The 25,140-nt window shown below is 46.9% G+C and overlaps 1 non-coding gene and 58 pseudogenes across 1 annotated transcript; all 59 read right to left on the minus strand.

Moving 5' to 3' along the window:
- Positions 1-47: 47 nt before the first annotated feature.
- Positions 48-166, minus strand: LOC140307043 (5S ribosomal RNA; annotated as a pseudogene).
- A 269-nt stretch (positions 167-435) lies between these two features.
- On the minus strand, positions 436-554 carry LOC140270296 (5S ribosomal RNA; annotated as a pseudogene).
- Positions 555-823: 269 nt separating this feature from the next.
- LOC140291436 (5S ribosomal RNA) lies at positions 824-942 on the minus strand (annotated as a pseudogene).
- Positions 943-1,211: 269 nt separating this feature from the next.
- LOC140289471 (5S ribosomal RNA) lies at positions 1,212-1,330 on the minus strand (annotated as a pseudogene).
- A 656-nt stretch (positions 1,331-1,986) lies between these two features.
- LOC140299469 (5S ribosomal RNA) lies at positions 1,987-2,105 on the minus strand (annotated as a pseudogene).
- Positions 2,106-2,374: 269 nt separating this feature from the next.
- On the minus strand, positions 2,375-2,493 carry LOC140302163 (5S ribosomal RNA; annotated as a pseudogene).
- A 269-nt stretch (positions 2,494-2,762) lies between these two features.
- Positions 2,763-2,881, minus strand: LOC140296495 (5S ribosomal RNA; annotated as a pseudogene).
- Positions 2,882-3,150: 269 nt separating this feature from the next.
- Positions 3,151-3,269, minus strand: LOC140279449 (5S ribosomal RNA; annotated as a pseudogene).
- A 656-nt stretch (positions 3,270-3,925) lies between these two features.
- On the minus strand, positions 3,926-4,044 carry LOC140279959 (5S ribosomal RNA; annotated as a pseudogene).
- A 269-nt stretch (positions 4,045-4,313) lies between these two features.
- On the minus strand, positions 4,314-4,432 carry LOC140319135 (5S ribosomal RNA; annotated as a pseudogene).
- A 269-nt stretch (positions 4,433-4,701) lies between these two features.
- Positions 4,702-4,820, minus strand: LOC140302164 (5S ribosomal RNA; annotated as a pseudogene).
- Positions 4,821-5,089: 269 nt separating this feature from the next.
- LOC140297260 (5S ribosomal RNA) lies at positions 5,090-5,208 on the minus strand (annotated as a pseudogene).
- Positions 5,209-5,477: 269 nt separating this feature from the next.
- Positions 5,478-5,596, minus strand: LOC140306046 (5S ribosomal RNA; annotated as a pseudogene).
- Positions 5,597-5,865: 269 nt separating this feature from the next.
- Positions 5,866-5,984, minus strand: LOC140270111 (5S ribosomal RNA; annotated as a pseudogene).
- Positions 5,985-6,256: 272 nt separating this feature from the next.
- LOC140307049 (5S ribosomal RNA) lies at positions 6,257-6,375 on the minus strand (annotated as a pseudogene).
- A 269-nt stretch (positions 6,376-6,644) lies between these two features.
- On the minus strand, positions 6,645-6,763 carry LOC140270301 (5S ribosomal RNA; annotated as a pseudogene).
- Positions 6,764-7,032: 269 nt separating this feature from the next.
- Positions 7,033-7,151, minus strand: LOC140291437 (5S ribosomal RNA; annotated as a pseudogene).
- A 269-nt stretch (positions 7,152-7,420) lies between these two features.
- Positions 7,421-7,539, minus strand: LOC140289472 (5S ribosomal RNA; annotated as a pseudogene).
- A 656-nt stretch (positions 7,540-8,195) lies between these two features.
- On the minus strand, positions 8,196-8,314 carry LOC140299886 (5S ribosomal RNA; annotated as a pseudogene).
- A 269-nt stretch (positions 8,315-8,583) lies between these two features.
- LOC140302168 (5S ribosomal RNA) lies at positions 8,584-8,702 on the minus strand (annotated as a pseudogene).
- Positions 8,703-8,971: 269 nt separating this feature from the next.
- Positions 8,972-9,090, minus strand: LOC140296828 (5S ribosomal RNA; annotated as a pseudogene).
- Positions 9,091-9,359: 269 nt separating this feature from the next.
- LOC140279452 (5S ribosomal RNA) lies at positions 9,360-9,478 on the minus strand (annotated as a pseudogene).
- Positions 9,479-10,134: 656 nt separating this feature from the next.
- LOC140279965 (5S ribosomal RNA) lies at positions 10,135-10,253 on the minus strand (annotated as a pseudogene).
- A 269-nt stretch (positions 10,254-10,522) lies between these two features.
- On the minus strand, positions 10,523-10,641 carry LOC140319142 (5S ribosomal RNA; annotated as a pseudogene).
- Positions 10,642-10,910: 269 nt separating this feature from the next.
- On the minus strand, positions 10,911-11,029 carry LOC140302172 (5S ribosomal RNA; annotated as a pseudogene).
- A 269-nt stretch (positions 11,030-11,298) lies between these two features.
- Positions 11,299-11,417, minus strand: LOC140297263 (5S ribosomal RNA; annotated as a pseudogene).
- Positions 11,418-11,686: 269 nt separating this feature from the next.
- Positions 11,687-11,805, minus strand: LOC140306057 (5S ribosomal RNA; annotated as a pseudogene).
- A 269-nt stretch (positions 11,806-12,074) lies between these two features.
- LOC140270116 (5S ribosomal RNA) lies at positions 12,075-12,193 on the minus strand (annotated as a pseudogene).
- A 269-nt stretch (positions 12,194-12,462) lies between these two features.
- LOC140289820 (5S ribosomal RNA) lies at positions 12,463-12,586 on the minus strand (annotated as a pseudogene).
- Positions 12,587-12,855: 269 nt separating this feature from the next.
- LOC140296496 (5S ribosomal RNA) lies at positions 12,856-12,974 on the minus strand (annotated as a pseudogene).
- Positions 12,975-13,243: 269 nt separating this feature from the next.
- Positions 13,244-13,362, minus strand: LOC140298692 (5S ribosomal RNA). The gene has a single exon (XR_011914314.1). It is a non-coding gene; the product is annotated as a 5S ribosomal RNA (ribosomal RNA).
- Positions 13,363-14,018: 656 nt separating this feature from the next.
- LOC140279967 (5S ribosomal RNA) lies at positions 14,019-14,137 on the minus strand (annotated as a pseudogene).
- Positions 14,138-14,406: 269 nt separating this feature from the next.
- On the minus strand, positions 14,407-14,525 carry LOC140288549 (5S ribosomal RNA; annotated as a pseudogene).
- Positions 14,526-14,794: 269 nt separating this feature from the next.
- LOC140306068 (5S ribosomal RNA) lies at positions 14,795-14,913 on the minus strand (annotated as a pseudogene).
- Positions 14,914-15,182: 269 nt separating this feature from the next.
- Positions 15,183-15,301, minus strand: LOC140291238 (5S ribosomal RNA; annotated as a pseudogene).
- A 269-nt stretch (positions 15,302-15,570) lies between these two features.
- On the minus strand, positions 15,571-15,689 carry LOC140279277 (5S ribosomal RNA; annotated as a pseudogene).
- Positions 15,690-15,961: 272 nt separating this feature from the next.
- On the minus strand, positions 15,962-16,079 carry LOC140296990 (5S ribosomal RNA; annotated as a pseudogene).
- A 269-nt stretch (positions 16,080-16,348) lies between these two features.
- On the minus strand, positions 16,349-16,467 carry LOC140313417 (5S ribosomal RNA; annotated as a pseudogene).
- A 269-nt stretch (positions 16,468-16,736) lies between these two features.
- Positions 16,737-16,855, minus strand: LOC140288550 (5S ribosomal RNA; annotated as a pseudogene).
- Positions 16,856-17,124: 269 nt separating this feature from the next.
- Positions 17,125-17,243, minus strand: LOC140299639 (5S ribosomal RNA; annotated as a pseudogene).
- Positions 17,244-17,512: 269 nt separating this feature from the next.
- LOC140300488 (5S ribosomal RNA) lies at positions 17,513-17,631 on the minus strand (annotated as a pseudogene).
- A 269-nt stretch (positions 17,632-17,900) lies between these two features.
- LOC140278890 (5S ribosomal RNA) lies at positions 17,901-18,019 on the minus strand (annotated as a pseudogene).
- Positions 18,020-18,288: 269 nt separating this feature from the next.
- LOC140291771 (5S ribosomal RNA) lies at positions 18,289-18,407 on the minus strand (annotated as a pseudogene).
- A 269-nt stretch (positions 18,408-18,676) lies between these two features.
- LOC140313422 (5S ribosomal RNA) lies at positions 18,677-18,795 on the minus strand (annotated as a pseudogene).
- A 269-nt stretch (positions 18,796-19,064) lies between these two features.
- On the minus strand, positions 19,065-19,183 carry LOC140288551 (5S ribosomal RNA; annotated as a pseudogene).
- A 269-nt stretch (positions 19,184-19,452) lies between these two features.
- On the minus strand, positions 19,453-19,571 carry LOC140299640 (5S ribosomal RNA; annotated as a pseudogene).
- A 269-nt stretch (positions 19,572-19,840) lies between these two features.
- Positions 19,841-19,959, minus strand: LOC140300489 (5S ribosomal RNA; annotated as a pseudogene).
- Positions 19,960-20,231: 272 nt separating this feature from the next.
- Positions 20,232-20,350, minus strand: LOC140278897 (5S ribosomal RNA; annotated as a pseudogene).
- A 269-nt stretch (positions 20,351-20,619) lies between these two features.
- On the minus strand, positions 20,620-20,738 carry LOC140278905 (5S ribosomal RNA; annotated as a pseudogene).
- Positions 20,739-21,007: 269 nt separating this feature from the next.
- Positions 21,008-21,126, minus strand: LOC140289111 (5S ribosomal RNA; annotated as a pseudogene).
- Positions 21,127-21,395: 269 nt separating this feature from the next.
- Positions 21,396-21,514, minus strand: LOC140283204 (5S ribosomal RNA; annotated as a pseudogene).
- Positions 21,515-21,783: 269 nt separating this feature from the next.
- Positions 21,784-21,902, minus strand: LOC140300162 (5S ribosomal RNA; annotated as a pseudogene).
- A 269-nt stretch (positions 21,903-22,171) lies between these two features.
- On the minus strand, positions 22,172-22,290 carry LOC140292573 (5S ribosomal RNA; annotated as a pseudogene).
- Positions 22,291-22,559: 269 nt separating this feature from the next.
- Positions 22,560-22,678, minus strand: LOC140293884 (5S ribosomal RNA; annotated as a pseudogene).
- A 656-nt stretch (positions 22,679-23,334) lies between these two features.
- LOC140291150 (5S ribosomal RNA) lies at positions 23,335-23,453 on the minus strand (annotated as a pseudogene).
- A 269-nt stretch (positions 23,454-23,722) lies between these two features.
- Positions 23,723-23,841, minus strand: LOC140315305 (5S ribosomal RNA; annotated as a pseudogene).
- Positions 23,842-24,110: 269 nt separating this feature from the next.
- LOC140292574 (5S ribosomal RNA) lies at positions 24,111-24,229 on the minus strand (annotated as a pseudogene).
- Positions 24,230-24,498: 269 nt separating this feature from the next.
- On the minus strand, positions 24,499-24,617 carry LOC140296400 (5S ribosomal RNA; annotated as a pseudogene).
- Positions 24,618-24,886: 269 nt separating this feature from the next.
- On the minus strand, positions 24,887-25,005 carry LOC140287743 (5S ribosomal RNA; annotated as a pseudogene).
- Positions 25,006-25,140: the final 135 nt, after the last annotated feature.

Below are 25,140 nucleotides of genomic sequence, written 5' to 3' on the forward strand. Positions count from 1 at the left end.
TCAGACGTTGCAACAAAAGACATGCAGGTGGTAGAGAGAAGAGAAAAAGCTTAAAGCACCTGGTATTCCCAAGAGGTCTTCCATCCAAGTACTAACCAGGCCCAACCCTCCTTGGCTTCCGAGATCAGACGAGGTCGGGCATGTTCAGGGTGGTGTGGCCGTAAGCAACAATGTCTCTGACAAATGTGCATTATATAGGTACTGGAATCATACGGTTCCTCTATGCAACCAGTTAATTTCCGAGAAAGGCTGATGTGTACTGGGCACATCTTCTTCCCTGACGTGATTATTCTCTGCAGCTGAAACTGAGACTCTCAGATCACTTTGTGTCTGCCAACAAAGCAGCAGCAGCTGAAGATGACCAACTTCCTCATGTGTCACAGGGTGATCAGACGTTGCAACAAAAGACATGCAGGTGGTAGAGAGAAGAGAAAAAGCTTACAGCACCTGGTATTCCCAGACAGTCTACCATCCAAGTACTAACCAGGCCCAAACCTGCTTGGCTTCTGAGATCAGACGAGGTCGGGCATATTCAGGGTGGTGTGGCCGTAAGCAACCATAACTGTGACAAATGTGCATTATATAGGTACTGGAATCATACAGTTCCTCTATGTAACCAGATAATTGCAGAGAAAAGCTGATAAGTAGTGGGCACATCTTCTTCCCTGACGTGATTATTCTCTCGAGCTGAAAGTGAGACTCTCAGATCACTTTGTGTCTGCCAACAAAGCAGCAGAAGCTGAAGATGACCAACTTCCTCATGTGTCACAGGGTGATCAGACATTGCAACAAAAGACATGCAGGTGGTAGAGAGAAGAGAAAAAGCTTAAAGCACCTGGTATTCCCAAGAGGTCTTCCATCCAAGTACAAACCATGCCCAACCCTGCTTGGTTTCCGAGATCAGACGAGGTCGGGCATGTTCAGGGTTGTGTGGCCGTAAGCAACAATGTCTCTGACAAATGTGCATTATATAGGTACTGGAATCATACGGTTCCTCTATGCACCCAGATAATTGCAGAGAAAGGCTGATGTGTAGCGGGCATATCATCTTCTCTGATGTGATCATTCTCTGCAACTGAAACTGAGACTCTCAGATCACTTCGTGTCAGCCAACAAAGCAGCAGCAGCTGAAGATGACCAACTTCCTCATGTGTCACAGGGTGATCAGACGTTGCAACAAAAGACATGCAGGTGGTAGAGAGAAGAGAAAAAGCTTACAGCACCTGGTATTCCCAAGAGGTCTTCCATCCAAGTACTAACCACGCCCAACCCTCCTTGGCTTCCAAGATCAGACGAGGTCGGGCATATTCAGGGTGGTGCGGCCGTAAGCAACAATAGCTGTGACAAATGTGCATTATATACGTACTGGAATCATACACTTCTTCTATGTAACCAGATAATTGCAGAGAAAGGCTGACTTGTAGTGGGCACATCTTCTTCCCTGATGTGATTATTCTCTTCAGCTGAAACTGAGACTCTCAGATCACTTCGTGTCTGCCAACAAAGCAGCAGAAGCTGAAGATGACCAACTTCCTCATGTGTCACAGGGTGATCAGATGTTGCAACAAAAGACATGCAGGTGGTAGAGAGAAGAGAAAAAGCTTACAGCACCTGGTATTCCCAAGCTGTCTCCCATCCAAGTACTAACCAGGTAAAACCTTCTTGGTGTCCGAGATCAGACGAGGTCGGGCTTATTCAGGGTGGTGTGGCCGTAAGCAACAATGTCTCTGACAAATGTGCATTATATAGGTACTGGAATCATACGGTTCCTCTATGCAACCAGATAATTGCCGAGAAAGGCTGATGTGTAGCGGGCAAATCATCTTCTCTGATATGATCATTCTCTGCAACTGAAACTGAGACTCTCAGATCACTTTGTGTCAGCCAACAAAGCAGCAGCAGCTGAAGATGACCAACTTCCTCATGTGTCACAGAGTGATCAGATGTTGCAACAAAAGACATGCAGGTTGTAGAGAGAAGAGAAAACGCTTACAGCACATGGTATTCCCAAGAGGTCTTCCATCCAAGTACTAACCACGCCCAACCCTCCTTGGCTTCCGAGATCAGACGAGGTCGGGTATGTTCAGGGTGGTGTGGCCGTAAGCAACAATGTCTCTGACAAATGTGCATTATATAGGTACTGGAATCATACGGTTCCTCTATGCAACCAGATCATTTCCGAGAAAGGCTGATGTGTAGTGGGCACATCTTCTTCCCTGACGTGATTATTCTCTGCAGCTGAAACTGAGACTCTCAGATCACTTTGTGTCTGCCAACACAGCAGCAGCAGCTGAAGATGACCAACTTCCTCATGTGTCACAGGGTGATCAGACGTTGCAACAAAAGACATGCAGGTGGTAGAGAGAAGAGAAAAAGCTTACAGCACCTGGTATTCCCAGACAGTCTACCATCCAAGTACTAACCAGGCCCAAACCTGCTTGGCTTCCGAGATCAGACGTGGTCGGGCATATTCAGGGTGGTGTGGCCGTAAGCAACCATAACTGTGACAAATGTGCATTATATAGGTACTGGAATCATACAGTTCCTCTATGTAACCAGATAATTGCCGAGAAAAGCTGATAAGTAGTGGGCACATCTTCTTCCCTGACGTGATTATTCTCTCGAGCTGAAACTGAGACTCTCAGATCACTTTGTGTCTGCCAACAAAGCAGCAGAAGCTGAAGATGACCAACTTCCTCATGTGTCACAGGGTGATCAGACGTTGCAACAAAAGACATGCAGGTGGTACAGAGAAGAGAAAAAGCTTACAGCACCTCGTATTCCCAAGAGGTCTTCCATCCAAGTACAAACCAGGCCCAACTGTGCTTGGCTTCCGAGATCAGACTAGGTCGGGCATGTTCAGGGTTGTGTGGCCGTAAGCAACAATGTCTCTGACAAATGTGCATTATATAGGTACTGGAATCATACGGTTCCTCTATGCAACCAGATAATTGCCGAGAAAGGCTGATGTGTAGCGGGCATATCATCTTCTCTGATGTGATCATTCTCTGCAACTGAAACTGAGGCTCTCAGATCACTTCGTGTCAGCCAACAAAGCAGCAGCAGCTGAAGATGACCAACTTCCTCATGTGTCACAGGGTGATCAGACGTTGCAACAAAAGACATGCAGGTGGTAGAGAGAAGAGAAAAAGCTTACAGCACCTGGTATTACGAAGTGGTCTCCCATCCAAGTACTAACCAGGCCCAACCCTGCTTTTCTTCCAAGATCAGACGAGGTCAGGTATATTCAGGGTGGTGCGGCCGTAAGCAACAATATCGGTGACAAATGTGCATTATATAGGTACTGGAATCATACACTTCCTCTGTGTAACCAGATAATTGCCGAAAAAGGCTGACTTGTAGTTGGTTCATCTTCCTCCTTGATGTGATTATTCTCTTCAGCTGAAACTGAGACTCTCAGATCACCTCGTGTCTATCAACAAAGCAGCAGCAGCTGAAGATGACCAACTTCTTCACGTGTCACAGGGTGATCAGACGTTGCAACAAAAGACATGCAGGTGGTAGAGAGAAGAGAAAAAGCTTACAGCACCTGGTATTCCCAAGCTGTCTCCCATCCAAGTACTAACCAGGTACAACCTTCTTGGTGTCCGAGATCAGACGAGGTCGGGCTTATTCAGGGTGGTGTGGCCGTAAGCAACAATGTCTCTGACAAATGTGCATTATATAGGTACTGGAATCATACGGTTCCTCTATGCAACCAGATAATGGCCGAGAAAGGCTGATGTGTAGCGGGCAAATCATCTTCTCTGATGTGATCATTCTCTGCAACTGAAACTGAGACTCTCAGATCACTTTGTGTCAGCCAACAAAGCAGCAGCAGCTGAAGATGACCAACTTCCTCATGTGTCACAGGGTGATCAGACGTTGCAACAAAAGACATGCAGGTTGTAGAGAGAAGAGAAAATGCTTACAGCACCTGGTATTCCCAAGCAGTCTCCCATCCAAGTACTAAGCAGGTTCAACCCTGCTTGGCTTCCAAGATCAGACGAGGTCGGGTATGTTCAGGGTGGTGTGGCCGTAAGCAACAATGGGTCTGACAAAAGTGCATTATATAACTACAGGAATCATACGGTTCCTCTATGTAACCAGATAATTGCTGAGAAAGGCTGATGTGTAGTGGGCACATCTTCTTCCCTGACGTGATTATTCTCTTCAGTTGAAACTGAGACTCTCAGATCACTTCGTGTCTTCCAACAAAGCAGCAGCAGCTGAAGATGGCCAACTTCCTCATGTGTCACAGGGTGATCAGACGTTGCAACAAAAGACATGCAGGTGGTACAGAGAAGAGAAAAAGCTTACAGCACCTCGTATTCCCAAGCGGTCTCCCATTTAAGTACTAACCAGGCCCAACCCTCCTTGGCTACCGAGATCAGACGAGGTCGGGCATGTTCAGGGTGGTGTGGCCGTAAGCAACAATGTCTGTGACAAATGTGCATTATATAGGTACTGGATTCATACGGTTCCTCTATGTAACCAGATAATTGCCGAGAAAGGCGGACTTGTAGTGGGCAAATCTTCTTCCCTCATGTGATCATTCTCTGCAGCTGAAACTGAGACTCTCAGATCACTTCGTGTCTGCCAACAAAGCAGCAGCAGCTGAAGATGACCACCTTCCTCATGTGTCACAGGGTGATCAGACGTTGCAACAAAAGACATGCAGGTGGTAGAGAGAAGAGAAAAAGCTTACAGCACCTGGTATTCCCAGACAGTCTACCATCCAAGTACTAACCAGGCCCAAACCTGCTTGGCTTCCGAGATCAGACGTGGTCGGGCATATTCAGGGTGGTGTGGCCGTAAGCAACCATAACTGTGACAAATGTGCATTATATAGGTAATGGAATCATACAGTTCCTCTATGTAGCCAGATAATTGCCGAGAAAAGCTGATAAGTAGTGGGCACATCTTCTTCCCTGACGTGATTATTCTCTCGAGCTGAAACTGAGACTCTCAGATCACTTTGTGTCTGCCAACAAAGCAGCAGAAGCTGAAGATGACCAACTTCCTCATGTGTCACAGGGTGATCAGACGTTGCAACAAAAGACATGCAGGTGGTACAGAGAAGAGAAAAAGCTTACAGCACCTCGTATTCCCAAGAGGTCTTCCATCCAAGTACAAACCAGGCCCAACTGTGCTTGGCTTCCGAGATCAGACTAGGTCGGGCATGTTCAGGGTTGTGTGGCCGTAAGGAACAATTTCTGTGACAAATGTGCATTATATAGGTACTGGAATCATACAATTCCTCTATGTAACCAGATAATTGCAGAGAAAGGCTGACTTGTTATGGGCACATCTTCTTCCCTGATGTGATTATTCTCTGCAGCTGAAACTGAGACTCTCAGATCACTTCGTGTCTGCCAACAAAGCAGCAGCAGCTGAAGATGACCAACTTCCTCATGTGTCACAGGGTGATCAGACGTTGCAACAAAAGACATGCAGGTGGTCGAGAGAAGACAAAAAGCTTACAGCTCCTGGTATTCCCAAGCGGTCTCCCATTTAAGTACTAACCAGGCCCAACCCTCCTTGGCTACCGAGATCAGACGAGGTCGGGCATGTTCAGGGTGGTGTGGCCGTAAGCAACAATGTCTGTGACAAATGTGCATTATATAGGTACTGGATTCATACGGTTCCTCTATGTAACCAGATAATTGCCGAGAAAGGCTGACTTGTAGTGGGCAAATCTTCTTCCCTCATGTGATCATTCTCTGCAGCTGAAACTGAGACTCTCAGATCACTTCGTGTCTGCCAACAAAGCAGCAGCAGCTGAAGATGACCACCTTCCTCATGTGTCACAGGGTGATCAGACGTTGCAACAAAAGACATGCAGGTGGTCGAGAGAAGAGAAAAAGCTTACAGCACCTGGTGTTCCCAAGCAGTCTACCATCCAAGTACTAACCACGCCCAACCCTCCTTGGCTTCCGAGATCAGACGAGGTCGGGTATGTTCAGGGTGGTGTGGCCGTAAGCAACAATGTCTCTGACAAATGTGCATTATATAGGTACTGGAATCATACGGTTCCTCTATGCAACCAGATCATTTCCGAGAAAGGCTCACTTGTTATGGGCACTTCTTCTTCCCTGATGTGATCATTCTCTGCAGCTGAAACTGAGACTCTCAGATCACTTCGTGTCTGCCAACAAAGCAGCAGCAGCTGCTGAAGATGACCAACTTCCTCATGTGTCACAGGGTGATCAGACGTTGCAACAAAAGACATGCAGGTGGTAGAGAGAAGAGAAAAAGCTTAAAGCACCTGGTATTCCCAAGAGGTCTTCCATCCAAGTACTAACCAGGCCCAACCCTCCTTGGCTTCCGAGATCAGACGAGGTCGGGCATGTTCAGGGTGGTGTGGCCGTAAGCAACAATGTCTCTGACAAATGTGCATTATATAGGTACTGGAATCATACGGTTCCTCTATGCAACCAGTTAATTTCCGAGAAAGGCTGATGTGTACTGGGCACATCTTCTTCCCTGACGTGATTATTCTCTGCAGCTGAAACTGAGACTCTCAGATCACTTTGTGTCTGCCAACAAAGCAGCAGCAGCTGAAGATGACCAACTTCCTCATGTGTCACAGGGTGATCAGACGTTGCAACAAAAGACATGCAGGTGGTAGAGAGAAGAGAAAAAGCTTACAGCACCTGGTATTCCCAGACAGTCTACCATCCAAGTACTAACCAGGCCCAAACCTGCTTGGCTTCTGAGATCAGACGAGGTCGGGCATATTCAGGGTGGTGTGGCCGTAAGCAACCATAACTGTGACAAATGTGCATTATATAGGTACTGGAATCATACAGTTCCTCTATGTAACCAGATAATTGCAGAGAAAAGCTGATAAGTAGTGGGCACATCTTCTTCCCTGACGTGATTATTCTCTCGAGCTGAAAGTGAGACTCTCAGATCACTTTGTGTCTGCCAACAAAGCAGCAGAAGCTGAAGATGACCAACTTCCTCATGTGTCACAGGGTGATCAGACATTGCAACAAAAGACATGCAGGTGGTAGAGAGAAGAGAAAAAGCTTAAAGCACCTGGTATTCCCAAGAGGTCTTCCATCCAAGTACAAACCATGCCCAACCCTGCTTGGTTTCCGAGATCAGACGAGGTCGGGCATGTTCAGGGTTGTGTGGCCGTAAGCAACAATGTCTCTGACAAATGTGCATTATATAGGTACTGGAATCATACGGTTCCTCTATGCACCCAGATAATTGCAGAGAAAGGCTGATGTGTAGCGGGCATATCATCTTCTCTGATGTGATCATTCTCTGCAACTGAAACTGAGACTCTCAGATCACTTCGTGTCAGCCAACAAAGCAGCAGCAGCTGAAGATGACCAACTTCCTCATGTGTCACAGGGTGATCAGACGTTGCAACAAAAGACATGCAGGTGGTAGAGAGAAGAGAAAAAGCTTACAGCACCTGGTATTCCCAAGAGGTCTTCCATCCAAGTACTAACCACGCCCAACCCTCCTTGGCTTCCAAGATCAGACGAGGTCGGGCATATTCAGGGTGGTGCGGCCGTAAGCAACAATAGCTGTGACAAATGTGCATTATATACGTACTGGAATCATACACTTCTTCTATGTAACCAGATAATTGCAGAGAAAGGCTGACTTGTAGTGGGCACATCTTCTTCCCTGATGTGATTATTCTCTTCAGCTGAAACTGAGACTCTCAGATCACTTCGTGTCTGCCAACAAAGCAGCAGAAGCTGAAGATGACCAACTTCCTCATGTGTCACAGGGTGATCAGATGTTGCAACAAAAGACATGCAGGTGGTAGAGAGAAGAGAAAAAGCTTACAGCACCTGGTATTCCCAAGCTGTCTCCCATCCAAGTACTAACCAGGTAAAACCTTCTTGGTGTCCGAGATCAGACGAGGTCGGGCTTATTCAGGGTGGTGTGGCCGTAAGCAACAATGTCTCTGACAAATGTGCATTATATAGGTACTGGAATCATACGGTTCCTCTATGCAACCAGATAATTGCCGAGAAAGGCTGATGTGTAGCGGGCAAATCATCTTCTCTGATGTGATCATTCTCTGCAACTGAAACTGAGACTCTCAGATCACTTTGTGTCAGCCAACAAAGCAGCAGCAGCTGAAGATGACCAACTTCCTCATGTGTCACAGGGTGATCAGATGTTGCAACAAAAGACATGCAGGTTGTAGAGAGAAGAGAAAACGCTTACAGCACATGGTATTCCCAAGCGGTCTTCCATCCAAGTACTAACCACGCCCAACCCTCCTTGGCTTCCGAGATCAGACGAGGTCGGGTATGTTCAGGGTGGTGTGGCCGTAAGCAACAATGTCTCTGACAAATGTGCATTATATAGGTACTGGAATCATACGGTTCCTCTATGCAACCAGATCATTTCCGAGAAAGGCTGATGTGTAGTGGGCACATCTTCTTCCCTGACGTGATTATTCTCTGCAGCTGAAACTGAGACTCTCAGATCACTTTGTGTCTGCCAACACAGCAGCAGCAGCTGAAGATGACCAACTTCCTCATGTGTCACAGGGTGATCAGACGTTGCAACAAAAGACATGCAGGTGGTAGAGAGAAGAGAAAAAGCTTACAGCACCTGGTATTCCCAGACAGTCTACCATCCAAGTACTAACCAGGCCCAAACCTGCTTGGCTTCCGAGATCAGACGTGGTCGGGCATATTCAGGGTGGTGTGGCCGTAAGCAACCATAACTGTGACAAATGTGCATTATATAGGTACTGGAATCATACAGTTCCTCTATGTAACCAGATAATTGCCGAGAAAAGCTGATAAGTAGTGGGCACATCTTCTTCCCTGACGTGATTATTCTCTCGAGCTGAAACTGAGACTCTCAGATCACTTTGTGTCTGCCAACAAAGCAGCAGAAGCTGAAGATGACCAACTTCCTCATGTGTCACAGGGTGATCAGACGTTGCAACAAAAGACATGCAGGTGGTACAGAGAAGAGAAAAAGCTTACAGCACCTCGTATTCCCAAGAGGTCTTCCATCCAAGTACAAACCAGGCCCAACTGTGCTTGGCTTCCGAGATCAGACTAGGTCGGGCATGTTCAGGGTTGTGTGGCCATAAGCAACAATGTCTCTGACAAATGTGCATTATATAGGTACTGGAATCATACGGTTCCTCTATGCAACCAGATAATTGCCGAGAAAGGCTGATGTGTAGCGGGCATATCATCTTCTCTGATGTGATCATTCTCTGCAACTGAAACTGAGGCTCTCAGATCACTTCGTGTCAGCCAACAAAGCAGCAGCAGCTGAAGATGACCAACTTCCTCATGTGTCACAGGGTGATCAGACGTTGCAACAAAAGACATGCAGGTGGTAGAGAGAAGAGAAAAAGCTTACAGCACCTGGTATTACGAAGTGGTCTCCCATCCAAGTACTAACCAGGCCCAACCCTGCTTTTCTTCCAAGATCAGACGAGGTCAGGTATATTCAGGGTGGTGCGGCCGTAAGCAACAATATCGGTGACAAATGTGCATTATATAGGTACTGGAATCATACACTTCCTCTGTGTAACCAGATAATTGCCGAAAAAGGCTGACTTGTAGTTGGTTCATCTTCCTCCTTGATGTGATTATTCTCTTCAGCTGAAACTGAGACTCTCAGATCACCTCGTGTCTATCAACAAAGCAGCAGCAGCTGAAGATGACCAACTTCTTCACGTGTCACAGGGTGATCAGACGTTGCAACAAAAGACATGCAGGTGGTAGAGAGAAGAGAAAAAGCTTACAGCACCTGGTATTCCCAAGCTGTCTCCCATCCAAGTACTAACCAGGTACAACCTTCTTGGTGTCCGAGATCAGACGAGGTCGGGCTTATTCAGGGTGGTGTGGCCGTAAGCAACAATGTCTCTGACAAATGTGCATTATATAGGTACTGGAATCATACGGTTCCTCTATGCAACCAGATAATGGCCGAGAAAGGCTGATGTGTAGCGGGCAAATCATCTTCTCTGATGTGATCATTCTCTGCAACTGAAACTGAGACTCTCAGATCACTTTGTGTCAGCCAACAAAGCAGCAGCAGCTGAAGATGACCAACTTCCTCATGTGTCACAGGGTGATCAGACGTTGCAACAAAAGACATGCAGGTTGTAGAGAGAAGAGAAAATGCTTACAGCACCTGGTATTCCCAAGCAGTCTCCCATCCAAGTACTAAGCAGGTTCAACCCTGCTTGGCTTCCAAGATCAGACGAGGTCGGGTATGTTCAGGGTGGTGTGGCCGTAAGCAACAATGGGTCTGCCAAAAGTGCATTATATAACTACAGGAATCATACGGTTCCTCTATGTAACCAGATAATTGCTGAGAAAGGCTGATGTGTAGTGGGCACATCTTCTTCCCTGACGTGATTATTCTCTTCAGTTGAAACTGAGACTCTCAGATCACTTCGTGTCTTCCAACAAAGCAGCAGCAGCTGAAGATGGCCAACTTCCTCATGTGTCACAGGGTGATCAGACGTTGCAACAAAAGACATGCAGGTGGTACAGAGAAGAGAAAAAGCTTACAGCACCTCGTATTCCCAAGCGGTCTCCCATTTAAGTACTAACCAGGCCCAACCCTCCTTGGCTACCGAGATCAGACGAGGTCGGGCATGTTCAGGGTGGTGTGGCCGTAAGCAACAATGTCTGTGACAAATGTGCATTATATAGGTACTGGATTCATACGGTTCCTCTATGTAACCAGATAATTGCCGAGAAAGGCTGACTTGTAGTGGGCAAATCTTCTTCCCTCATGTGATCATTCTCTGCAGCTGAAACTGAGACTCTCAGATCACTTCGTGTCTGCCAACAAAGCAGCAGCAGCTGAAGATGACCACCTTCCTCATGTGTCACAGGGTGATCAGACGTTGCAACAAAAGACATGCAGGTGGTAGAGAGAAGAGAAAAAGCTTACAGCACCTGGTATTCCCAGACAGTCTACCATCCAAGTACTAACCAGGCCCAAACCTGCTTGGCTTCCGAGATCAGACGTGGTCGGGCATATTCAGGGTGGTGTGGCCGTAAGCAACCATAACTGTGACAAATGTGCATTATATAGGTAATGGAATCATACAGTTCCTCTATGTAGCCAGATAATTGCCGAGAAAAGCTGATAAGTAGTGGGCACATCTTCTTCCCTGACGTGATTATTCTCTCGAGCTGAAACTGAGACTCTCAGATCACTTTGTGTCTGCCAACAAAGCAGCAGAAGCTGAAGATGACCAACTTCCTCATGTGTCACAGGGTGATCAGACGTTGCAACAAAAGACATGCAGGTGGTACAGAGAAGAGAAAAAGCTTACAGCACCTCGTATTCCCAAGAGGTCTTCCATCCAAGTACAAACCAGGCCCAACTGTGCTTGGCTTCCGAGATCAGACTAGGTCGGGCATGTTCAGGGTTGTGTGGCCGTAAGGAACAATTTCTGTGACAAATGTGCATTATATAGGTACTGGAATCATACAATTCCTCTATGTAACCAGATAATTGCAGAGAAAGGCTGACTTGTTATGGGCACATCTTCTTCCCTGATGTGATTATTCTCTGCAGCTGAAACTGAGACTCTCAGATCACTTCGTGTCTGCCAACAAAGCAGCAGCAGCTGAAGATGACCAACTTCCTCATGTGTCACAGGGTGATCAGACGTTGCAACAAAAGACATGCAGGTGGTCGAGAGAAGACAAAAAGCTTACAGCTCCTGGTATTCCCAAGCGGTCTCCCATTTAAGTACTAACCAGGCCCAACCCTCCTTGGCTACCGAGATCAGACGAGGTCGGGCATGTTCAGGGTGGTGTGGCCGTAAGCAACAATGTCTGTGACAAATGTGCATTATATAGGTACTGGATTCATACGGTTCCTCTATGTAACCAGATAATTGCCGAGAAAGGCTGACTTGTAGTGGGCAAATCTTCTTCCCTCATGTGATCATTCTCTGCAGCTGAAACTGAGACTCTCAGATCACTTCGTGTCTGCCAACAAAGCAGCAGCAGCTGAAGATGACCACCTTCCTCATGTGTCACAGGGTGATCAGACGTTGCAACAAAAGACATGCAGGTGGTCGAGAGAAGAGAAAAAGCTTACAGCACCTGGTGTTCCCAAGCAGTCTACCATCCAAGTACTAACCACGCCCAACCCTCCTTGGCTTCCGAGATCAGACGAGGTCGGGTATGTTCAGGGTGGTGTGGCCGTAAGCAACAATGTCTCTGACAAATGTGCATTATATAGGTACTGGAATCATACGGTTCCTCTATGCAACCAGATCATTTCCGAGAAAGGCTGATGTGTAGTGGGCACATCTTCTTCCCTGACGTGATTATTCTCTGCAGCTGAAACTGAGACTCTCAGATCACTTTGTGTCTGCCAACACAGCAGCAGCAGCTGAAGATGACCAACTTCCTCATGTGTCACAGGGTGATCAGACGTTGCAACAAAAGACATGCAGGTGGTAGAGAGAAGAGAAAAAGCTTACAGCACCTGGTATTCCCAAGCAGTCTCCCACCCAAGTACTAACCAGGCACAATCCTGCTTGGCTTCCGAGATCAGACGAGGTCGGGCATATTATATTCAGGGTGGTGTGGCCGTAAGCGACAATCTCTGTGACAAATGTGCATTATATAGGTACTGGAATCATACAGTTCCTCTATGTAACCAGATAATTGCCGAGAAAAGCTGATAAGTAGTGGGCACATCTTCTTCCCTGACGTGATTATTCTCTCGAGCTGAAACTGAGACTCTCAGATCACTTTGTGTCTGCCAACAAAGCAGCAGAAGCTGAAGATGACCAACTTCCTCATGTGTCACAGGGTGATCAGACGTTGCAACAAAAGACATGCAGGTGGTACAGAGAAGAGAAAAAGCTTACAGCACCTCGTATTCCCAAGAGGTCTTCCATCCAAGTACAAACCAGGCCCAACTGTGCTTGGCTTCCGAGATCAGACTAGGTCGGGCATGTTCAGGGTTGTGTGGCCGTAAGCAACAATGTCTCTGACAAATGTGCATTATATAGGTACTGGAATCATACGGTTCCTCTATGCAACCAGATAATTGCCGAGAAAGGCTGATGTGTAGCGGGCATATCATCTTCTCTGATGTGATCATTCTCTGCAACTGAAACTGAGGCTCTCAGATCACTTCGTGTCAGCCAACAAAACAGCAGCAGCTGAAGATGACCAACTTCCTCATGTGTCACAGGGTGATCAGACGTTGCAACAAAAGACATGCAGGTGGTAGAGAGAAGAGAAAAAGCTTACAGCACCTGGTATTCCCAAGTGGTCTCCCATCCAGGTACTAACCAGGCCCAACCCTGCTTTTCTTCCAAGATCAGACGAGGTCAGGTATATTCAGGGTGGTGCGGCCGTAAGCAACAATATCGGTGACAAATGTGCATTATATAGGTACTGGAATCATACACTTCCTCTGTGTAACCAGATAATTGCCGGAAAAGGCTGACTTGTAGTTGGTTCATCTTCCTCCTTGATGTGATTATTCTCTTCAGCTGAAACTGAGACTCTCAGATCACCTCGTGTCTATCAACAAAGCAGCAGCAGCTGAAGATGACCAACTTCTTCACGTGTCACAGGGTGATCAGACGTTGCAACAAAAGACATGCAGATGGTAGAGAGAAGAGAAAAAGCTTACAGCACCTGGTATTCCCAAGCTGTCTCCCATCCAAGTACTAACCAGGTACAACCTTCTTGGTGTCCGAGATCAGACGAGGTCGGGCTTATTCAGGGTGGTGTGGCCGTAAGCAACAATGTCTCTGACAAATGTGCATTATATAGGTACTGGAATCATACGGTTCCTCTATGCAACCAGATAATGGCCGAGAAAGGCTGATGTGTAGCGGGCAAATCATCTTCTCTGATGTGATCATTCTCTGCAACTGAAACTGAGACTCTCAGATCACTTTGTGTCAGCCAACAAAGCAGCAGCAGCTGAAGATGACCAACTTCCTCATGTGTCACAGGGTGATCAGACGTTGCAACAAAAGACATGCAGGTTGTAGAGAGAAGAGAAAATGCTTACAGCACCTGGTATTCCCAAGCAGTCTCCCATCCAAGTACTAAGCAGGTTCAACCCTGCTTGGCTTCCAAGATCAGACGAGGTCGGGTATGTTCAGGGTGGTGTGGCCGTAAGCAACAATGGGTCTGACAAAAGTGCATTATATAAGTACAGGAATCATACGGTTCCTCTATGTAACCAGATAATTGCTGAGAAAGGCTGATGTGTAGTCGGCACATCTTCTTCCCTGACGTGATTATTCTCTTCAGTTGAAACTGAGACTCTCAGATCACTTCGTGTCTTCCAACAAAGCAGCAGCAGCTGAAGATGGCCAACTTCCTCATGTGTCACAGGGTGATCAGACGTTGCAACAAAAGACATGCAGGTGGTCGAGAGAAGACAAAACGCTTACAGCACCTGGTATTCCCAAGCAGTCTCCCATTAAAGTACTAACCAGGCCCAACCCTCCTTGGCTTCCGAGATCAGACGAGGTCGGGCTTATTCAGGGTGGTGTGGCCGTAAGGAACAATTTCTGTGACAAATGTGCATTATATAGGTACTGGAATCATACAATTCCTCTATGTAACCAGATAATTGCAGAGAAAGGCTGACTTGTTATGGGCACATCTTCTTCCCTGATGTGATTATTCTCTGCAGCTGAAACTGAGACTCTCAGATCACTTCGTGTCTGCCAACAAAGCAGCAGCAGCTGAAGATGACCAACTTCCTCATGTGTCACAGGGTGATCAGACGTTGCAACAAAAGACATGCAGGTGGTCGAGAGAAGACAAAAAGCTTACAGCTCCTGGTATTCCCAAGCGGTCTCCCATTTAAGTACTAACCAGGCCCAACCCTCCTTGGCTACCGAGATCAGACGAGGTCGGGCATGTTCAGGGTGGTGTGGCCGTAAGCAACAATGTCTCTGACAAATGTGCATTATATAGGTACTGGAATCATACGGTTCCTCTATGCAACCAGATCATTTCCGAGAAAGGCTGATGTGTAGTGGGCACATCTTCTGCCCTGACGTGATTATTCTCTGCAGCTGAAACTGAGACTCTCAGATCACTTTGTGTCTGCCAACACAGCAGCAGCAGCTGAAGATGACCAACTTCCTCATGTGTCACAGGGTGATCAGACGTTGCAACAAAAGACATGCAGGTGGTAGAGAGAAGAGAATCAGCTTACAGCACCTGGTATTCCCAGATATTCTACCATCCAAGTACTAACCAGGCCCAAACCTGCTTGGCTTCCGAGATCAGACGTGGTCAGGCATATTCAGGGTGGTGTGGCCGTAAGCAACCATAACTGTGACAAATGTGCATTATATAGGTACTGGAATCATACAGTTCCTCTATGTAACCAGATAATTGCCGAGAAAAGCTGATAAGTAGTGGGCACATCTTCTTCCCTGACGTGATTATTCTCTCGAGCTGAAACTGAGACTCTCAGATCACTTTGTGTCTGCCAACAAAGCAGCAGAAGCTGAAGATGACCAACTTCCTCATGTGTCACAGGGTGATCAGACGTTGCAACAAAAGACATGCAGGTGGTACAGAGAAGAGAAAAAGCTTACAGCACCTCGTATTCCGAAGTGGTCTCCCATCCAAATACTAACGAGGCCCAACCCTGCTTTTCTTCCAAGATCAGACGAGGTCAGGTATATTCAGGGTGGTGCGGCCGTAAGCAACAATATCGGTGACAAATGTGCATTATATAGGTACTGGAATCATACACTTCCTCTGTGTAACCAGATAATTGCCGAAAAAGGCTGACTTGTAGTGGGCACATCATCTTCCTCCTTGATGTGATTATTCTCTTCAGCTGAAACTGAGACTCTCAGATCACCTCGTGTCTATCAACAAAGCAGCAGCAGCTGAAGATGACCAACTTCTTCACGTGTCACAGGGTGATCAGACGTTGCAACAAAAGACATGCAGGTGGTAGAGAGAAGAGAAAAAGCTTACAGCACCTGGTATTCCCAAGCTGTCTCCCATCCAAGTACTAACCAGGTACAACCTTCTTGGTGTCCGAGATCAGACGAGGTCGGGCTTATTCAAGGTGGTGTGGCCGTAAGCAACAATGTCTCTGACAAATGTGCATTATATAGGTATTGGAATCATACGGTTCCTCTATGCAACCAGATAATTGCCGAGAAAGGCTGATGTGTAGCGGGCAAATCATCTTCTCTGATGTGATCATTCTCTGCAACCGAAACTGAGACTCTCAGATCACTTTGTGTCAGCCAACAAAGCAGCAGCAGCTGAAGATGACCAACTTCCTCATGTGTCACAGGGTGATCAGACGTTGCAACAAAAGACATGCAGGTTGTAGAGAGAAGAGAAAACGCTTACAGCACCTGGTATTCCCAAGCAGTCTCCCATCCAAGTACTAAGCAGGTTCAACCCTGCTTGGCTTCCGAGATCAGACGAGGTCGGGTATGTTCAGGGTGGTGTGGCCGTAAGCAACAATGTGTCTGACAAAAGTGCATTATATAAGTACAGGAATCATACGGTTCCTCTATGTAACCAGATAATTGCTGAGAAAGGCTGATGTGTAGTGGGCACATCTTCTTCCCTGACGTGATTATTCTCTTCAGTTGAAACTGAGACTCTCAGATCACTTCGTGTCTTCCAACAAAGCAGCAGCAGCTGAAGATGGCCAACTTCCTCATGTGTCACAGGGTGATCAGACGTTGCAACAAAAGACATGCAGGTTGTAGAGAGAAGAGAAAACGCTTACAGCACCTGGTATTCCCAAGCAGTCTCCCATTAAAGTACTAACCAGGCCCAACCCTCCTTGGCTTCCGAGATCAGACGAGGTCGGGCTTATTCAGGGTGGTGTGGCCGTAAGGAACAATTTCTGTGACAAATGTGCATTATATAGGTACTGGAATCATACAATTCCTCTATGTAACCAGATAATTGCAGAGAAAGGCTGACTTGTTATGGGCACATCTTCTTCCCTGATGTGATCATTCTCTGCAGCTGAAACTGAGACTCTCAGATCACTTCGTGTCTGCCAACAAAGCAGCAGCAGCTGAAGATGACCAACTTCCTCATGTGTCACAGGGTGATCAGACGTTGCAACAAAAGACATGCAGGTGGTCGAGAGAAGACAAAAAGCTTACAGCTCCTGGTATTCCCAAGTGGTCTCCCATCCAAGTACTAACCAGGCCCAACCCTCCTTGGCTACCGAGATCAGACGAGGTCGGGCATGTTCAGGGTGGTGTGGCCGTAAGCAACAATGTCTGTGACAAATGTGCATTATATAGGTACTGGAATCATACGGTTCCTCTATGTAACCAGATAATTGCCGAGAAAGGCTGACTTGTAGTGGGCAAATCTTCTTCCCTCATGTGATCATTCTCTGCAGCTGAAACTGAGACTCTCAGATCACTTCGTGTCTGCCAACAAAGCAGCAGAAGCTGAAGATGACCACCTTCCTCATGTGTCACAGGGTGATCAGACGTTGCAACAAAAGACATGCAGGTGGTCGAGAGAAAAGAAAAAGCTTACAGCACCTGGTATTCCCAAGAGGTCTTCCATCCAAGTACTAACCACGCCCAACCCTCCTTGGCTTCCGAGATCAGACGAGGTCGGGTATGTTCAGGGTGGTGTGGCCGTAAGCAACAATGTCTCTGACAAATGTGCATTATATAGGTACTGGAATCATACGGTTCCTCTATGCAACCAGATCATTTCCGAGAAAGGCTGATGTGTAGTGGGCACATCTTCTTCCCTGACGTGATTATTCTCTGCAGCTGAAACTGAGACTCTCAGATCACTTTGTGTCTGCCAACAAAGCAGCAGCAGCTGAAGATGACCAACTTCCTCATGTGTCACAGGGTGATCAGACGTTGCAACAAAAGACATGGAGGTGGTAGAGAGAAGAGAATCAGCTTACAGCACCTGGTATTCCCAGATAGTCCACCATCCAAGTACTAACCAGGCCCAACCCTGCTTTTCTTCCAAGATCAGACGAGGTCAGGCATATTCAGGGTGGTGCGGCCGTAAGCAACAATAGCTGTGTCAAATGTGCATTATATAGGTACTGGAATCATACACTTCTTCTATGTAACCAGATAATTGCAGAGAAAGGCTGACTTGTAGTGGGCACATCTTCTTCCCTGACGTGATTATTCTCTGTAGCTGAAACTGAGACTCTCAGATCACTTTGTGTCTGCCAACAAAGCAGCAGCAGCTGAAGATGACCAACTTCCTCATGTGTCACAGGGTGATCAGACGTTGCAACAAAAGACATGCAGGTGGTAGAGAGAAGAGAAGAAGCTTACAGCACCTGGTATTCCCAGATAGTCCACCATCCAAGCACTAACCAGGCCCAACCCTGCTTTTCTTCCAAGATCAGACGAGGTCAGGCATATTCAGGGTGGTGCGGCCGTAAGCAACAATAGCTGTGACAAATGTGCATTATATAGGTACTGGAATCATACACTTCTTCTATGTAACCAGATAATTGCAGAGAAAGGCTGACTTGTAGTGGGCACATCTTCTTCCCTGACGTGATTATTCTCTGTAGCTGAAACTGAGACTCTCAGATCACTTTGTGTCTGCCAACAAAGCAGCAGCAGCTGAAGATGACCAACTTCCTCATGTGTCACAGGGTGATCAGACGTTGCAACAAAAGACATGCAGGTTGTAGAGAGAAGAGAAAACGCTTACAGCACCTGGTATTCCCAAGCAGTCTCCCATCCAAGTACTAAGCAGGTTCAACCCTGCTTGGCTTCCGAGATCAGACGAGGTCGGGTATGTTCAGGGTGGTGTGGCCGTAAGCAACAATGTGTCTGACAAAAGTGCATTATATAAGTACAGGAATCATACGGTTCCTCTATGTAACCAGATAATTGCTGAGAAAGGCTGATGTGTAGTGGGCACATCTTCTTCCCTGACGTGATTATTCTCTTCAGTTGAAACTGAGACTCTCAGATCACTTCGTGTCTTCCAACAAAGCAGCAGCAGCTGAAGATGGCCAACTTCCTCATGTGTCACAGGGTGATCAGACGTTGCAACAAAAGACATGCAGGTTGTAGAGAGAAGAGAAAACGCTTACAGCACCTGGTATTCCCAAGCAGTCTCCCATTAAAGTACTAACCAGGCCCAACCCTCCTTGGCTTCCGAGATCAGACGAGGTCGGGCTTATTCAGGGTGGTGTGGCCGTAAGGAACAATTTCTGTGACAAATGTGCATTATATAGGTACTGGAATCATACAATTCCTCTATGTAACCAGATAATTGCAGAGAAAGGCTGACTTGTTATGGGCACATCTTCTTCCCTGATGTGATCATTCTCTGCAGCTGAAACTGAGACTCTCAGATCACTTCGTGTCTGCCAACAAAGCAGCAGCAGCTGAAGATGACCAACTTCCTCATGTGTCACAGGGTGATCAGACGTTGCAACAAAAGACATGCAGGTGGTCGAGAGAAGACAAAAAGCTTACAGCTCCTGGTATTCCCAAGTGGTCTCCCATCCAAGTACTAACCAGGCCCAACCCTCCTTGGCTACCGAGATCAGACGAGGTCGGGCATGTTCAGGGTGGTGTGGCCGTAAGCAACAATGTCTGTGACAAATGTGCATTATATAGGTACTGGAATCATACGGTTCCTCTATGTAACCAGATAATTGCCGAGAAAGGCTGACTTGTAGTGGGCAAATCTTCTTCCCTCATGTGATCATTCTCTGCAGCTGAAACTGAGACTCTCAGATCACTTCGTGTCTGCCAACAAAGCAGCAGAAGCTGAAGATGACCACCTTCCTCATGTGTCACAGGGTGATCAGACGTTGCAACAAAAGACATGCAGGTGGTCGAGAGAAAAGAAAAAGCTTACAGCACCTGGTATTCCCAAGAGGTCTTCCATCCAAGTACTAACCACGCCCAACCCTCCTTGGCTTCCGAGATCAGACGAGGTCGGGTATGTTCAGGGTGGTGTGGCCGTAAGCAACAATGTCTCTGACAAATGTGCATTATATAGGTACTGGAATCATACGGTTCCTCTATGCAACCAGATCATTTCCGAGAAAGGCTCACTTGTTATGGGCACTTCTTCTTCCCTGATGTGATCATTCTCTGCAGCTGAAACTGAGACTCTCAGATCACTTCGTGTCTGCCAACAAAGCAGCAGCAGCTGCTGAAGATGACCAACTTCCTCATGTGTCACAGGGTGATCAGACGTTGCAACAAAAGACATGCAGGTGGTAGAGAGAAGAGAATCAGCTTACAGCACCTGGTATTCCCAGATAGTCCACCATCCAAGTACTAACCAGGCCCAACCCTGCTTTTCTTCCAAGATCAGACGAGGTCAGGCATATTCAGGGTGGTGCGGCCGTAAGCAACAATAGCTGTGTCAAATGTGCATTATATAGGTACTGGAATCATACACTTCTTCTATGTAACCAGATAATTGCAGAGAAAGGCTGACTTGTAGTGGGCACATCTTCTTCCCTGACGTGATTATTCTCTGTAGCTGAAACTGAGACTCTCAGATCACTTTGTGTCTGCCAACAAAGCAGCAGCAGCTGAAGATGACCAACTTCCTCATGTGTCACAGGGTGATCAGACGTTGCAACAAAAGACATGCAGGTGGTAGAGAGAAGAGAAGAAGCTTACAGCACCTGGTATTCCCAGATAGTCCACCATCCAAGTACTAACCAGGCCCAACCCTGCTTTTCTTCCAAGATCAGACGAGGTCAGGCATATTCAGGGTGGTGCGGCCGTAAGCAACAATAGCTGTGACAAATGTGCATTATATAGGTACTGGAATCATACACTTCTTCTATGTAACCAGATAATTGCAGAGAAAGGCTGACTTGTAGTGGGCACATCTTCTTCCCTGACGTGATTATTCTCTGTAGCTGAAACTGAGACTCTCAGATCACTTTGTGTCTGCCAACAAAGCAGCAGCAGCTGAAGATGACCAACTTCCTCATGTGTCACAGGGTGATCAGACGTTGCAACAAAAGACATGCAGGTGGTAGAGAGAAGAGAAGAAGCTTACAGCACCTGGTATTCCCAAGCAGTCTCCCATCCAAGCACTAAGCAGGCTCAACCCTGCTTGGCTTCCGAGATCATACGAGGTCGGGCATGTTCAGGGTGGTGTGGCCGTAAGCAACAATGTCTCTGACAAATGTGCATTATATAGGTACTGGAAGCATACGGTTCCTCTATGCAACCAGATAATTGCCGAGAAAGGCTGATGTGTAGCGGGCATATAATCTTCTCTGATGTGATCATTCTCTTCAGCTGAAACTGAGACTCTCAGATCACTTCGTGTCTGCCAACAAAGCAGCAGAAGCTGAAGATGACCAACTTCCTCATGTGTCACAGGGTGATCAGACGTTGCAACAAAAGACATGCAGGTGGTAGAGAGAAGAGAAGAAGCTTACATCACCTGGTATTCCGAAGTGGTCTCCCATCCAAGTACTAACCAGGCCCAACCCTGCTTTTCTTCCAAGATCAGACGAGGTCAGGCATATTCAGGGTGGTGCGGCCGTAAGCAACAATAGCTGTGACAAATGTGCATTATATAGGTACTGGAATCATACACTTCTTCTATGTAACCAGATAATTGCAGAGAAAGGCTGACTTGTAGTGGGCACATCTTCTTCCCTGATGTGATTATTCTCTTCAGCTGAAACTGAGACTCTCAGATCACTTCGTGTCTGCCAACAAAGCAGCAGAAGCTGAAGATGACCAACTTCCTCATGTGTAACAGGGTGATCAGACGTTGCAACAAAAGACATGCAGGTGGTATAGAGAAGAGAAAAAGCTTACAGCACCTGGTATTCCCAAGCGGTCTCCCATTCAAGTCCTAACCAGGCCCAACCCTGCTTGGCTTCCGAGATCAGACGAGGTCGGGCTTATTCAGGGTGGTGTGGCCGTAAGCAACAATATCGGTGACAAGTGTGCATTATATAGGTACTGGGATCATACACTTCCTCTGTGTAACCAGATAATTGCCGAAAAAGGCTGACTTGTAGTGGGTTCATCTTCCTCCTTGATGTGATTATTCTCTTCAGCTGAAAATGAGACTCTCAGATCACCTCGTGTCTATCAACAAAGCAGCAGCAGCTGAAGATGACCAACTTCTTCACGTGTCACAGGGTGATCAGACGTTGCAACAAAAGACTTGCAGGTGGTAGAGAGAAGAGAAAAAGCTTACAGCACCTGGTGTTCCCAAGCTGTCTCCCATCCAAGTACTAACCAGGTACAACCCTGTTTGGCGTCCGAGATCAGACGAGGTCGGGCTTATTCAGGGTGGTGTGGCCGTAAGCAACAATGTCTCTGACAAATGTGCATTATATAGGTACTGGAATCATACGGTTCCTCTATGCAACCAGATAATTGCCGAGAAAGGCTGATGTGTAGCGGGCAAATCATCTTCTCTGATGTGATCATTCTCTGCAACTGAAACTGAGACTCTCAGATCACTTTGTGTCAGCCAACAAAGCAGCAGCAGCTGAAGATGACCAACTTCCTCATGTGTCACAGGGTGATCAGACGTTGCAACAAAAGACATGCAGGTGGTAGAGAGAAGAGAAAAAGCTTACAGCACCTGGTATTCCCAGAATGTCTACCACCCAAGTACTAACCAGGCCCAAACCTGCTTGGCTTCTGAGATCAGATGAGGTTGGGCATATTCAGGGTGGTGTGGCCGTAAGCAACCATAACTGTGACAAATGTGCATTATATAGGTACTGGAATCATACAGTTCCTCTGTGTAACCAGATAATTGCCGAAAAAGGCTGACTTGTAGTGGGTTCATCTTCATCCTTGATGTGATTATTCTCTTCAGCTGAAACTGAGACTCTCAGATCACCTCGTGTCTATCAACAAAGCAGCAGCAGCTGAAGATGACCAACTTCTTCACGTGTCACAGGGTGATCAGACGTTGCAACAAAAGACATGCAGGTGGTAGAGAGAAGAGAAAAAGCTTACAGCACCTGGTATTCCCAAGATGTCTCCCATCCAAGTACTAACCAGGTACAACCTTCTTGGTGTCCGAGATCAGGCGAGGTCGGGCTTATTCAGGGTGGTGTGGCCGTAAGCAACAATGTCTCTGACAAATGTGCATTATATAGGTACTGGAATCATACGGTTCCTCTATGCAACCAGATAATTGCCGAGAAAGGCTGATGTGTAGCGGGCAAATCATCTTCTCTGATGTGATCATTCTCTGCAACTGAAACTGAGACTCTCAGATCACTTTGTGTCAGCCAACAAAGCAGCAGCAGCTGAATATGACCAACTTCCTCATGTGTCACAGGGTGATCAGACGTTGCAACAAAAGACATGCAGGTTGTAGAGAGAAGAGAAAACGCTTACAGCACCTGGTATTCCCAAGCAGTCTCCCATCCAAGTACTAAGGAGGCTCAACCCTGCTTGGCTTCCGAGATCAGACGAGGTCGGGCATGTTCAGGGTGGTGTGGCCGTAAGCAACAATGTGTCTGACAAATGTGCATTATATAACTACAGGAATCATACGGTTCCTCTATGTAACCAGATAATTGCTGAGAAAGGCTGATGTGTAGTCGGCACATCTTCTTCCCTGACGTGATTATTCTCTTCAGTTGAAACTGAGACTCTCAGATCACTTCGTGTCTTCCAACAAAGCAGCAGCAGCTGAAGATGGCCAACTTCCTCGTGTGTCACAGGGTGATCAGACGTTGCAACAAAAGACATGCAGGTTGTAGAGAGAAGAGAAAACGCTTACAGCACCTGGTATTCCCAAGCAGTCTCCCATTAAAGTACTAACCAGGCCCAACCCTCCTTGGCTACCGAGATCAGACGAGGTCGGGCATGTTCAGGGTGGTGTGGCCGTAAGCAACAATGTCTGTGACAAATGTGCATTATATAGGTACTGGAATCATACGGTTCCTCTATGTAACCAGATAATTGCCGAGAAAGGCTGACTTGTAGTGGGCACATCTTCTTCCCTCATGTGATCATTCTCTGCAGCTGAAACTGAGACTCTCAGATCACTTCGTGTCTGCCAACAAAGCAGCAGAAGCTGAAGATGACCAACTTCCTCATGTGTCACAGGGTGATCAGACGTTGCAACAAAAGACATGCAGGTGGTTGAGAGAAGAGAAAAAGCTTACAGCACCTGGTGTTCCCAAGCTGTCTCCCATCCAAGTACTAACCAGGTACAACCCTGTTTGGCGTCCGAGATCAGACGAGGTCGGGCTTATTCAGGGTGGTGTGGCCGTAAGCAACAATGTCTCTGACAAATGTGCATTATATAGGTACTGGAATCATACGGTTCCTCTATGCAACCTGATAATTGCCGAGAAAGGCTGATGTGTAGCGGGCAAATCATCTTCTCTGATGTGATCATTCTTTGCAACTGAAACTGAGACTCTCAGATCACTTTGTGTCAGCCAACAAAGCAGCAGCAGCTGAAGATGACCAACTTCCTCATGTGTCACAGGGTGATCAGACGTTGCAACAAAAGACATGCAGGTGGTAGAGAGAAGAGAAAAAGCTTACAGCACCTGGTATTCCCAGAATGTCTACCATCCAAGTACTAACCAGGCCCAAACCTCCTTGGCTTCTGAGATCAGATGAGGTTGGGAATATTCAGGGTGGTGTGGCCGTAAGCAACCATAACTGTGACAAATGTGCATTATATAGGTACTGGAATCATACGGTTCCTCTATGCAACCAGATAATTGCCGAGAAAGGCTGATGTGTAGCGGGCAAATCATCTTCTCTGATGTGATCATTCTCTGCAACTGAAACTGAGACTCTCAGATCACTTTGTGTCAGCCAACAAAGCAGCAGCAGCTGAAGATGACCAACTTCCTCATGTGTCACAGGGTGATCAGACGTTGCAACAAAAGACATGCAGGTGGTCGAGAGAAGAGAAAAAGCTTACAGCACCTGGTATTCCCAAGAGGTCTTCCATCCAAGTACTAAGGAGGCTCAACCCTGCTTGGCTTCCGAGATCAGACGAGGTCGGGCATGTTCAGGGTGGTGTGGCCGTAAGCAACAATGTGTCTGACAAATGTGCATTATATAACTACAGGAATCATACGGTTCCTCTATGTAACCAGATAATTGCTGAGAAAGGCTGATGTGTAGTCGGCACATCTTCTTCCCTGACGTCATTATTCTCTTCAGTT

The sequence above is a fragment of the Leuresthes tenuis genome, unplaced genomic scaffold, assembly GCF_036924035.1.
Source record: "Leuresthes tenuis unplaced genomic scaffold, fLeuTen1.0.hap1 SCAF_1, whole genome shotgun sequence".
NCBI classification, from domain to species: Eukaryota; Metazoa; Chordata; class Actinopteri; order Atheriniformes; family Atherinopsidae; genus Leuresthes; species Leuresthes tenuis.